General features: G+C 35.4%; 1 long non-coding RNA gene across 7 annotated transcripts in view; it reads left to right on the top strand.

Moving 5' to 3' along the window:
- Positions 1-13,457, top strand: part of LOC122560208 — a 150,557-nt gene that overhangs the window by 1,133 nt on the left and 135,967 nt on the right. For all 7 annotated transcript variants that reach the window (XR_006314699.1, XR_006314697.1, XR_006314700.1 and 4 more), the window contains exon 2: positions 993-1,360. This is a non-coding gene — a long non-coding RNA (uncharacterized LOC122560208). The remainder of the gene's footprint in view (positions 1-992; positions 1,361-13,457) is intronic.

Here is a 13,457-nt window from a genome sequence, read left to right as displayed (position 1 = left end):
AAACAGAAATGTGAGACCTCTGACATGCCTTCACTTTGAAAGGTTAAAAACCTTTTATGCTTAATGCTGAGACAGGCTGCTTGATGGATGCTGACTGAAGTGATGTAGTAAATAAAACAGTGATAAATACCAAGAATAATAGTAATTACTTAATAGCATTGTACCTTACAGTGTGACTAGAGTTAGTAAAAGCCCATGCCCCTTAAATTGTAGCATAATAAAAACTTTCATCTCATGTCCCAGTGTGGGAAATTCTCTAAAATTAGCATTGAATCTAAGAATGAGATTTAAAAGGGGTAGCCTTGGGTGGGGGTTGGGGGAATAGGGAGGTTAATTTCCTGCCATCCTTGTGTTCTTAGTGCTTCCTTGGTGAGATCATCTGTAGCCAGCTTCTGATTTCATTTGTTTCTCATCATCTATCCTCCTCATTTGTCAAATGGCAGAGGAATGTGTCACACATTCATCTTCACCTTCCCTTGCTGCCGTTATGATGTGAAATTTTTAAAGGTGCCAACCAGTGTTTGAGAGAATGCAGTGGAGCTGAACTGTCCCTGACATCTGAGGAAAGTTAGCAAGCTTATGATGAGAAATATCTTTCAGACAAGTTCCCTCTTTCAACTGGGCTGCTTAAAAAAGTAACATAATCAAATAAAACCCAGAAGGGCCTTTCTGCAATTTGGAGAATTTATGTTCTTAACTGGCTTCAAATGTTCGCTGCTGAAGTTTGTTTAAAGGTAGTTCTGATCAGAATGTGTGAAATTGTAAAATTCATTAACACTGAGACATTTGCTCTGCATTTGCCTGCAAATTGGTATTGATCTGTGAGGCTTGGACGGAGTAGCAGTCAACAAAGCAGGTGAGTGGACGAGCAGAGCATACCATTACAGCAATGCTGAATGAGCATTAAGTGCCCTGTGTGACCTCTTGCTTTTGCTTTAGTGTCTAAATCCTGCCCATAATAGCCTTTTATTCAGTCTGATCATCATTTTCAGCGCCGCCACTCTGGCTACATTGTTAGGGGAGGTTTAAAGCTCAGCTCGGGATGACTGTGAAGCAGACAGAGAAAGACAGAGACTGGAAAGAGCAACCAAAAGCACAGGATGGGACTGGAAATTATGAGGGGCTGAACCGGTTGCTGCGTCCGTCCTTATCAAATCTGTTTGTGGGGAAGCCTTGCTGCCTAACAGCGACATACAAGTGAACTATCAGTGATGGCAACAGATGTGTGCTTCGGCTGCACCAAGTCTAAAAGTGCAGGTCCCCTGAAATCAAGAAGTGATCCTGGGAGCAGCAACATGTCTAGCAGTCAAAATATGACTTATGAGACCTGTGATTAATGGAATTTTTCAATTGAACCTAGGTAAGCGAAACACTTTTTTTCCTCAACTGTGCAATGACAAGCCAGTTTGGATAATGAAAAGTCTTCTTTCTGTGCTTAACAGGAATTAAAATATACAACACTGTGTGTCATAGCTGCATAAATTCCTTTGACTTACAGCATTGAGAAATGTAGTATTCCTCAGTGTCTCCCTCTGCCCCAAACTCTACTGTACGTCAGCCCATGGAAAAACTGTAATGCAAACTGCAATTCTATTTTGTAGTTCTTAACAGTAGTGTTGAAAGGAGCAGGAAAAGACACCTTGTAACTCTTCTAAATTAATTGCATGCAATCCAGGCCATAGGGAGCATAGATTTATGAATCAGCATTTTTTTTTACATGAAGGATGTACACCCAGCTATTACCTACTTGGAGCACATACTTCTTTATATGCCCATATGAACCTTGCAAGCTATGGAATGTAAAGAAGTATGTATTTCTGGTTGGAAATATTCAACGGAGAAGAGTGACCATTCTAGAGGAAAACAAAATTGCCTGACAGGGCAGCCTCAATGTGGATTCAGTTGATGAGCTTGTTGTAGTGCATGTATTGTTCTGTCACTTTTCCTGTGTCAGCAGGTGGAATTGCTCATCAGGACATTAAATATTCAATATGCTGACTGCGGCAGTGCTTTGAAAAGCAAGGCTAGAGGAAAGCTCCCTGTCCGCATTTGTTTTAACAAACCAGAATCAAAATAGCATTCATTTTATTTATTTTGAAAGGGGAATAATGTCAAGTAAATGGTGACAATTGTGTTTAGTCAGGCACTCACCACTTTGTACTTCATATTGTAGGAGCACCCTTATCTATGGATTAGCCTAGCAGCATATATCAGCAGGCTTAATTCTTTTGGGACCAGGAAAATTGTATTTAAAACTGATTTTTTTTCTCAGCATGAGATGGTACCTTTTATATTATGCCATGCTTACTATTATCTATATTAGCAATTTAAGAATTTTCAGCCAATGTTTAGTCAAATATTTTGCAAACGGAATATTTGTATGTTGCTATACCTCAGACACTTTTCTCAAAGCATTTTCTGAAATATAAATCCTCAAGAGTGTTGCCCACCTCCCATACTGAAGGCTGTACCTTTAGGAAGCTTGGTTTAGGTTAGAAACCAATTAGCGTACAAAAAAAAAGTTTTGCCGCAAAGTTGCACCGCCTTTCCAGATTTGAATTATTGTTTGGATCTTCACCATTTTAAGGTTTTGTTTTGGTAAATGGAAAGGACAGAGAGTAAAATCGCAACTCATATGCCATTGCAAATCATTTCAAACATATATTTTGTCTTAGGTATTTTTAATCAACTTGTTCAGACACTCTGTCACAGGAAGAGACTTGAAACTGGGCCTCTGGTCTAAATTTTGTTTTTTATGGATTTTGCCTTCATTCAATGTTTGCATAGAACTATTTTATGACTGAAAATGACAGTTGAACATTCTTCTGACGAGACTGAGATATATTTACAAATGAAATATTTTTCATTGATGCTTTTGCTAAACCACACTTTACTTCCATCAGGCATGGCCATAGAGGCATTTTAGTAATCATACTTTGGAACAAATTTCATGTCATGACTTAGGATTTCTACTCATTAGTTAGTGAAGAAACTGTAATTGAAAAGTGCTCATAATTTCTAACTAGGATTGTAAGATCTTAGAATCCAGCAACAGAAAAAGATGTATTAGTGATACACTGTTACGGAAAGGCAGAAGCATTTTGATGTTGGTAATTTCTGATAAAGGTCAGAGAGCGTAAGCTGTTGATTAATCAATCAGCATGTGATACGTGGTCTTTAGGAGAATCCCACTAATGTTAAGCCCTGCAGAGGAACTGTGGCAGCAACAGGTGGGAAATGAACTAGATTGAGAACATTCTATGGTATAAATGGATGACCTTTGTCGAGGGTAGAAGAAAGGCATTATGGGTTTTATTACATTGACACACACACAGTTATACAGAATAAGTCTGTACTTGCTGCTAGGATCTTAGTTCATTTGACCATGCAGCTGTGAATAGCATTTTATGACCGTGTTGGGCTATTTGGTTAATGTATTTTATTTAGTACTCATTGACAGCACTTCAGGGCACTTATGACTTATTAATTGGAAGATAGAAGTGACTGCTTTTGAGAGATTTTTCACAACTGTATCATAATCTCCACTACAAAAATCAGTTCAGATTTTTGATTTTCATGTGCAGGATCTCATGTCAAAATATCCCAAATATTTGCAAAAGATGTCCAATGCTTTATATTGCTTTTACAAGTATATGCTACATCTAATGAAGTTTCTGAATTTATTTCATACTTCAAAGCATGAATCCAAATTTGTAACTCACTAGGTACTTTATGCTGAAAAGTATATCGGAAGTGAATCCAGCAAATTAACTCAATTTATTATTTATTTATTACATAACCAAAAAGTGTCAATGAGATCTTTCACTTATTGTTAGTTGGTAAACTTTCAATTTGGCAAATGGTGGTGTCTACAAGTGATAAGCCATCTTATAATGCAAATTTGGCAGTGCAACTTTCAAAGACAATAACTATTGTGTTGTGCAAATGTTTAAAAACCCTAGATTTGATCCCTGTGTAAGCATTAGTGAATAGCACATAAGCAATCACATTTTACGCTGTTATCCCAAAGTGAAAAATGTTGTGTTGAGAAGTAAACCACTATTAAGCATGATTAGATTGACCCAAAGGACAGATATTTCAGCTGCTGCATTAGAGGTCGATCAGTTCCCTCATGTCAGGATGGAGAATTGTACGACATTTTTGTTTCTGGAAATAGGTGCAAGTGAAATCAGAAACACGTGTTCAGCATTTAAGAATGGAATGAGTTTGATGTAGAAAGCACAGGGTTGACATAAGTGTGCATTTCATATATGGTTAAAGAAGGGAAGTGACAGCTACCATTTTAGCATAAATTGAGAGTATGGTACCTGGATCAACAAATCAAAAAAAAAATCTGCTGAGTCAGAGTTTGGGCTGTGCACGTCCTATTGCAGAAAGATTAGCACTGCACTGCAGTATCTCTTTATGCGTCTGACACTGGCCTGGCTATTTAATCTTGCCCTATTTCCAGTTATATTCGGATAAAAGTAGGGAAAAGGCCAAAGAGACCCCTAAAGACATTTCACCGTACTGACGTGGTTGCATCACACATGCTCTCTTCTGAGAAGTGCGTTATCTCCCAGTGTGATTAACTTTTCCCCTCCCCCACCCACCCTCTCCTCTATTCACTCTTCCCTCCCAAAAGGTGTAGAGGTCTGAACATTTGCTGACACTGTTGTAGCTGAAGGAATTTTTCAGGAAGCCTGATTGACATTCAGAACAGATGCAGCTTTTCATGAAATGCTCTTCTGCTTGAGCTAGTAACTTGCCATGCCCTGATATGGTCTGCGCATGGAAGTGCGCTGTTGTCTAAATAAGCACCCCAGCAGCCTAAAGTGTCCAAGAACGCCATGACAGCTGATATAAATAGTCCTCATTCTCAGCTGCCCTCTGTGCCGAAATCCCACTTAACCAGTCCCTGTAATGGAACAGCACGATGCTTTTCATGGTAACCAAATGCAGTCGTGTACAGTGATTGGTGGCTGAACAGCTGGGCAAGATAAATCTGAACTATTCCTGTTGTCGGCCATCATGGCTTAAATTGAAAGCTGTCAAAATCCATTTTATTATATATACACACATATTATCTGTCAATTATCACACCTAAGCCAACAATATTTGAAATACTGACACTTTCTTTATTCTGTTGGAATCATCTAATCTTATAAGTACTGCATATATATTAAAAAAATACGCATTACAACTATATTAAGCTCGGATATTAATCATAGTAACTGTTAAACTGCATATACAAAGAAAAAGTGAGGATTACATAGAATGACATCTTCTGAGTGAAATTCTACACAATTACAATTTGTATAACAAATTTCCTATCGTGTAGATAGCAGCAACAAATCCTATTTAAAGCTTACTTTATATTCGACCACTAAGATATTTTTAGTGTGATCTATTTAAGGGTCTTATGGAAAATTTTTACAACTTTATTTTAGCAAAGGATGTGTTATAGTATGTTGACATTAGATACTGGATACACTGGGTACTCAGTTATATGATGAAAATCACCCAAACAGCCAACTGTTCACACCAGGTGTGATTCTTAAACCTTAACAATACTCTTCTTTGGGCCTGTTCAATAAAGTAGCTACCTTTCATACGTTCTGCTAAACAGTACAACTGCTCTCTGATAATCAAATTCAGGCCAGTTGGTAGGAGAAACTGAATTAGTTCAGTGCTTCATGAACAGCAAAAGAAAATAGATGTGCAATTTCATTTCTGTCCTGAATGTTCGTTTAAACCATTTGAAGTCAATATTTTTTCTCATTGATTTGGTTCAATGTTGTAAGCATTTCTTAATGAGATTTACAATGAATAATTAATATTTTATCAGAGCAGCTTCTTCATTAAATATCTGAATTTGCTATGTCAAAAGTTTCTGATGGATGTTATTTGTATTTTTTCAGCACAAATCACATCAATAAAACAAATGCTGCTGCTAATTCAAAGTCAAAAGTCCACTCACCACTGTCTAGATGTGAAAATCTTACCAAATATATGAATTATTAGATATTTTTATGCATTAAAGTTTAGTTTAACAAGTGTGGACAGAGAGGTGGTGGTAGTATTAATAAGAAGGGCCAAAAATGACAATGTCTTATACTTCTCTTTAAAAAAAATGGAATAAATCAGCATGTAAAGCCAAAATGTTGAATATTCTCTAGTAATTACCTTGGATTTTATTGATAATTTGATACAATTACTTTACTGAGAGTTGAATTCATATGTTTGTGATGCAATTAGGTTGAAATGATTTCTTTGAATAAACACAATAGCTGAATCGATATTCAAAATAATAGCTGTGGGAACTCATTTCACATTTTTTGGGCTTTGCTTTCCATTGATGATTGTCATTATTGTTCCCAGCTGATTATATAATTGTGATTGAAAAATCTAACTAACAAAGAAGGTCCGTTTCATTAAAACAAACTGGATTTTACAGTAAATATTCTATGTTGGCTTTCTTAGTTAAATTAAACAATAAAAATGATAACAAAGCTTAAATCTTTCACCTGAATCTAAATTGTTCCTGTTCAACCATAAATCTTGAAGGATTGCACCTTTTAAAACAATGTTAAGCTTCTATACTTTTGCACGTGCAAATATTTACTAAATTACTCACCATGATATCTAATACAAAATAGTAATACTTGGTCATTACGTGTTCATTAATATCAGAATGAATTTGAAATGTTTTTCATACTTGAAATGATTTCTTCAACTACCATTATTTATTATGTTTCTTGAAGGAAACAGTTCAATATTTAACATTCTTGCTGCCATGTTATAAATCTGTGGCTTTCAATTTGTTGAAAACTCTATTGGAAAGTTACTAAGCTTAAAGGTCATCAATAGTGAAGAATATACTTTGTGAATTAAAATAACTACAGAACATTTTAATATCAGTTCTCAGATACTGCTAGTATTGAAATTCTGATTCCTAATCGTAATCTCAATGATAAATATCCAAATACACACCTTTTCCATTAGGTTGTAATCTAATTTGGGGGCATTGTCTTATGCTTTAAATCTTTTTTAAATCAACAAGTTCACAATATAATCTATGATACATACAAAGCAATGTTGTGAATAAAATGAATGTCATGACTATGAAATGATAACAGTAAATGCAAGAAACACACAACAGAGCAGTTGGCATTTTAAGGAGAAAATTGGGTTAATATTTAAAATATTAAGATAAAGCCACCAATTTTAGTAACTAGTGTCAACAGCTTGAATGAATGATAAGACCCAGCAATGTCACCCAAATGCATTTCTGAAATTCATGACATCTGACTCTATCTCTTATTAACAAACATGATTATGGGAAGCATGACTACCCTAATCAATATATAAACAAAAACGTGTTCTTGTTCAGGGGGAAAAAAAACTGAGAAAGATCAATACAGACTCTTACTTATTCTGTAGATGTGAAGTCATGTAGGTATTTCCCAATTTGTGCCAATTCGACACTTAATTATCCAGAGGCATGACTGTAATTGGTACCTCACCCACTTCCTTTGATTTTATTCAGCATTTTCCTCCAGTATAGATCTGAAGGTCAGAAGCCAGAGGATACCAGGTTATCCTCCAACAGGTTTATTTCAAATCACAAGGTTTAGGAGCATTGCTCCTTCATCGGATGAAGTCAACACTCTGAAAACTGGTGATTTCAAATAAACCTGATGGACTACAACTTGGTGTCATCTGACTTCTGACCTCGTTCACCCCAGTCCAACACTGATACCTCCACATTTTAAAACTGAAAGCAGATTGGAACAGCTTATGGAATTTAAACTTGTGCTTCACCACTCCTGGGCTACAAAAATGATATTTCAAAAATTCCCAGACTCTTATACTACCCAGCACCTCAAACTTTATATTTCTCTACAGTCAAAAAGGAACCTCATTTCATATTCAGTGAATAAACATGAAATAAAGAGGCTATAGTTCAGGAGGAATTTTAACAGAATTATAAAATGTTATCACCATAATAAAAAAAGAGCATTTAAAATGAACAGCTAGAAATTGTGCCTTAATGACAGTGTCTGCATAGTCATAGTTTATCTATCAACTTTTTAGTTCTCCAATTGAGAATTAGTTGGTCATAAAGGGAAATATAATTAGTGGAATTCAGTTGCATCATAAAATTGCAAAGTGTTTCAAAGTATTTTAAAATCCATTTCTTGCAAGGAAGGAATCGATTTTTCCTCATCAAGAAAAAATAGGAAACATGTAAGAATTTGTTGCAGTTTGAGGGCCATACAAGTAAAATTAAATTAAATCAGAAGAGGAATTCCTCAGGATGGTTGGAATGAATGAATTATTGATCAGTGAATCACACATTGCTTCACTGAAAGCTGCCAATCTCATGTTAAAAGATGCAAAATTGGATGTTCTCAGTTGGATTGGATGTTACTCAGTTCTTTCACCGTAGTTTCATACATTTTCCTTTTCAAGTGTGTATCTAATTCCCCTTTAAAAGCTACTATTTACTTCCATTCAGGTAGTGTATTTCAGAACATAACTCTCACAAAACCACCTTATCCTTCTCATTTTACTGGTTATTTTATTAACTATCTTAAATTTGTGTTCTTTTATATTGACTCACTTGTCAGTGGAAATGATTTCTCCTTATTTATTGTATCAAAACCCCTGATAATTTTGAATATCTCTGTTAAATCTCCCCTTCATGATCTCAACTCCAAGAGTGACAATCCCAGCTTCTCTGCATTCAGAAGATTCCTCATCTATGGTGCAAAATATTCATTTGTTGTTTATTCATGTTTCTAACATTATTCTTAGTGTTGTAAGAGTAATTAGTAGTTAATAATAATTCTAAAGATGATCAATATTCCATTTTATCAGTTTTGCTTGACTGTGATATATGGTCCAGGTAATTGATTTACTCTGTGCAATATTATATTTTACAACAATTCCAAGTACAAGCTTCAAACTACACACACTGAGCAACATGAAGAAAAGTTATCCATCGCCGAATATTTTTCTAAATAACAGCAAGTGCCTAAAGAAGCTGTATATATGATTGAGAAAACTGAGAAGATAACTCACCATGAGCCCACCACCTGTACATTTCATAATCTTAATTCTTTCGCAGCTTTAATTGATTAATAGTTTTTGGAAATGTTGGCAAGTTATACAATGCTCTGCTCCTCATATCAAGCATTGCTGTTCTAATTTACTATGAAAGTTGTACTTCAACAAATGAAAAAAAAACTCGCAATTCCAAAGGACACTACTGCCAGGATTGATAAGAACCACAGGTAACAGTAATTCCTGAGTTTGTAGAGAATTGCTGCAACTTAAACATTATGAAATGACAGTACTTGTAAAGATGGAGCGTAGCCTTTAAATATACAGTTAAATAGACAATTTAGATCACTGCTATTGGATGATACTATTGCTAGACTCAAAGAAATATGTTGGAACTTGTATGCTGAAATATCCATTCATATTTCATACATACTTAACTTCAACTTCAGCAAATGTGTAAACTATATCTGAGTTTCAGATATTTTATGTCACAGGAATTTTTCAGCATTTGAAAAGGGCTTCTTCCGAATTCGACATCTCAGATTTATCACCTGAAAATATAAATAAGGGAATGCTTCCTGGACAATATCATGACGTACATCATGATTTTCCTCAAACAAATCTATTTGAAATGTGGATATATTTTTCTTAGAATGACACACAACAAATTTATTTTCAGTAATGATATAGGAAAATAAAAATGAATTAATCAAATAAACAAGTGAACCAACACCAGTCAGAAAGAAGCCTTCACTAATGGTGAATCATCACCCCCAAAATTTCACCCAATTCAACTTTCTTCTGTGTCCAGAAAAAGTCTCACTTAATTGTTCACAATTGCACTTCCAAATTTCTAATTGCTTTGCCTTTTCATCTTTGATTCTACTGCAGCTGTTCATTTGCTCATTCACTCTCTCATCTCTTACCACCAGCAAAACTTTCATTTTCTCTTCTTACTTCTCCATTTTTGAAGTCCTCATATCTCAATCAGGTAAATGGTAAAGTCACCATAATCCTGCTCTGTCGTTAGAGTGGGATCATCGGTGGGTGTTTAAGCTGAGGGTCACCACACCGCAGGTGAGGTTGAAAAAGGTAGGACCTTCTGGTAGACTGATGATATGGGAATTGAACCTGTATCATTGATGTCACTCTCCATTATAAACCAGTTGTCCGAGCTAACCAACACCATCCCATCCCCCACCCCCCAAGACTACTGCTAAAGGAGAACAGACTGCAGCTTACTGAAACACAACTGATATGGCCATCCATCACCAGCCTTGACTGGATTGAACCTGCTCACTATCCTCTATCAAACTACTCACTTCCCTAACTTATTCCAGTGTTCTTTTTTCCCCATTGTCCTACAATAACTGTAGAATATGAATACTATTGCTGAGCTTTATATATTTATTCAGGAAGTCATGACGACATTATGCATTGCACTGTGAGTACATAAATTCAGTAGAAAGCTGGATTGGGCATCAGTAGTACTGCAATTTTTTTGATAATTACATAAGCCATAAAATAATTACTCATATGTACCTTGTACTAATTCCAGATTCCTTTTACAACTTCCTAAATTTCATACTTTTTCCATCAGTGTTGATTTTTTTTCCCTTCTTTTAACTATTTATTTAATTCCATTGTGTGTTCCTTAGCTTTTGTACAAATTTTGCAAGTTTCTGTTCATTGCTTGAGTTGTGAGAGGATTCCTGTCTTACTCAATAAAGTTAGTATCAACTGAGTGTATATTTTGCTACCTCCCCACTTATAGCTGTTTCGCTGCTGATCTGTAGTCATGATAGAATGCAGGTGTTACATTCATCAAAGATGTACAACTTAAGAGATGGTGCCAGTCACAGAACAGTGCTGTCACAGAGATCACAAATTGATCTGCAGAAAACAGAAATCACATTTGCTTTTAATGTTATTCCTTTCTTTTCTGCTCATAACTAGGAACCTCTGAAGAGGATGAAATGTGTCTACCTCCACTTTTCTAGGTGGCAATAATTTTTTATCTGAAACATTTAAATGGGAAATAATTATCCACAAATAAGTGTTATAGCTGTAAAATACTTGGAGAACCATGTACACTAAATGAATGGTGATAGGTTCAAAGATTCATAAAAGATTGTTGTGGCTGAAAATTTTACCAGTGCAGTTTTTGAGTACAGTATTATTCTATCTGGCAGTGGTTTTGTAGATAATTAATATATGGTAATTAAATTACATTCTTACATAAAATGTGTTTTCTTTTAAGAAAATGATAAATCAATATTTCAGATATACAGCTGCCCTTTCTTGAGTCAAATGCTTTGCTAAAGCTGGTAAAATGGAACCAAATCAACTCTTCTATGGATTTGGTCCCCTTCAACCAGCTGTAGCTGTGCATTGATCGCCTCAGCATGAGCTGGAGACTGAGAACGTGCCTGAGCTGAAACTGTCAATGAAGGCTGAAGATAAACAGCTATGAAGACATTGTCAATAGAGAAATTATGATGCTTGACATCTGCTAATATATCATGTACATGTAAACTGGTAGGCTGAACCCTAACTGAGTAGACCTGTAGAAATCCAAGAGCACATGGAAAAAAATCTTTATTCTAACATTTTTTTTGAAGTGTTTTTTCCCTTAACATGAAAATCATGATACATCAAAGCAATATCTTTTTTTTATGTAGCCAGCCTATAATATTAGTTAATCAATACTTGTACAAGTTGTGTGTTGATTATATAAATAAATGGTTTAATCTCTTTTATCTGGTTCACTGGAGTTACTACAACAATTTTCTTCCATTATTACAACAGTCGAGTCTATTTTTCTCCTACTCATCAAAGTGAGAGACGTTAGGAACATCACACTAAGGACATCCTCTGTCTGCATTAAGCATTTCCAAGATGTATGTTACATTATTAGATGCAGAGTAAAGCTCTTTTAATCTTTCTCAACATCCACTTCATAAAATCACCTAACACTGTATTAGTTATGCAATTCTTGCACCAACCACATTGAGATTTCTGAGATGGCTAGCAGAATCGCAATTAGTTCTGAATTAAGGCTAGTTTTTGTAGAAGGAATTCATGCTTCTTAGGAAGTTAGGAACCTATTTAACTTTGTACCCTTATAGCCAAAAAAAAGTGGTGTAGATCTCCATCAATCTACATTGGATTTGAGCTCAAGCTTCAGTCTTGGAGCAGAAAAGGCAATTTCTAATCGGCTGCATCACCAAATCCATCTTCCCAGCCAATTGAACCAAGCTAACAGAGGGTTCTATTTTCTCTCAGCTTTGACTACTTTAGGATATTGTATCAGAAACTGCAAAATAAATGTGTAACAATGCATAGTTAATGGATTCTTTCCATGTTATAGATTTCTGGATTATTGCTGAAAAAAGACACAATTTGTTAAAGCTCTTTGCAAGGATACTATTTTAAGGAGAAAACCAATACTTATACTATATGAGAGGACAGTGCTGATTCATTGGCAAATGGACTCTGATTGGTAAAGATAGTGCTGCAAATAATGCATCCATTAATGATGATTGACAATTAACTGCTAGGCTTTATTTAAAATTTAAACTAGCCAGGTTGACTCTGATTGGTCAAAATATTGCTCTGAGAAATGAACCAGTAAGGGGCTGCCACTTATTCTGTTGAGTTAAAACAAGTGCAGTGCATATGTATGTTCCTTCTATCTGTAAAGAATAGGGCCCTGTGTATTAACGTATTATTGTTCCCTGTACACACAAATGTATCATGCCACAAGCCTAACTAGCAATCCTAAATTGGTTGTCAGCATAATTCTTTGCACACTCAGGACTATATAGCAAACGTCTTGTAACAAACGAATAATTATGATTAGGTAAAAAAACATCTAGTTTTCCTGTTGCGTGCGCGAATGGTAATAAATATGTTGAAAATATTTCTAACAATTTTAGATTCTTAGTACTGAGATCTGAAAGCTGTAATTTTACTGGCATAAAGGAAGTTTCAACTTCTGATTCTGTTTCTCGGAGAGGAATGTATATCAAAAAATCAGTAATATCTGCCACATTTCTCTATTTGATGCCAAACAGAGGCTGAGCTCATGAATCTATTGACCATTTTCTGTAAAAATGAGGTAAATTGGCACTCTTTAAAAGGTATGTTCACCTATTCTTAAGCCAACAGGGTGTCATGTGTGGAATAAACATGGGTTGAAGAATAAATGTATGTAATAAGAGTCACCTTAAAGATTGATATCAGTTTGGTGTGCTGAATCAGTGTATGTACCCTATTTGTCCAGATACAACTACTGGGGGAAGTCAAGGTGTGCTGGCTGTTGGTAAACCCTAATCATTCATTCAAGGTTAGTGTAGACTTCTTTGATAGTGCCCAGCAACACTGCC

The sequence above is a fragment of the Chiloscyllium plagiosum genome, chromosome 20 (genome assembly GCF_004010195.1).
Source record: "Chiloscyllium plagiosum isolate BGI_BamShark_2017 chromosome 20, ASM401019v2, whole genome shotgun sequence".
Taxonomy (NCBI): Eukaryota; Metazoa; Chordata; class Chondrichthyes; order Orectolobiformes; family Hemiscylliidae; genus Chiloscyllium; species Chiloscyllium plagiosum.
This window is presented reverse-complemented; position numbering and strand designations above follow the sequence as displayed.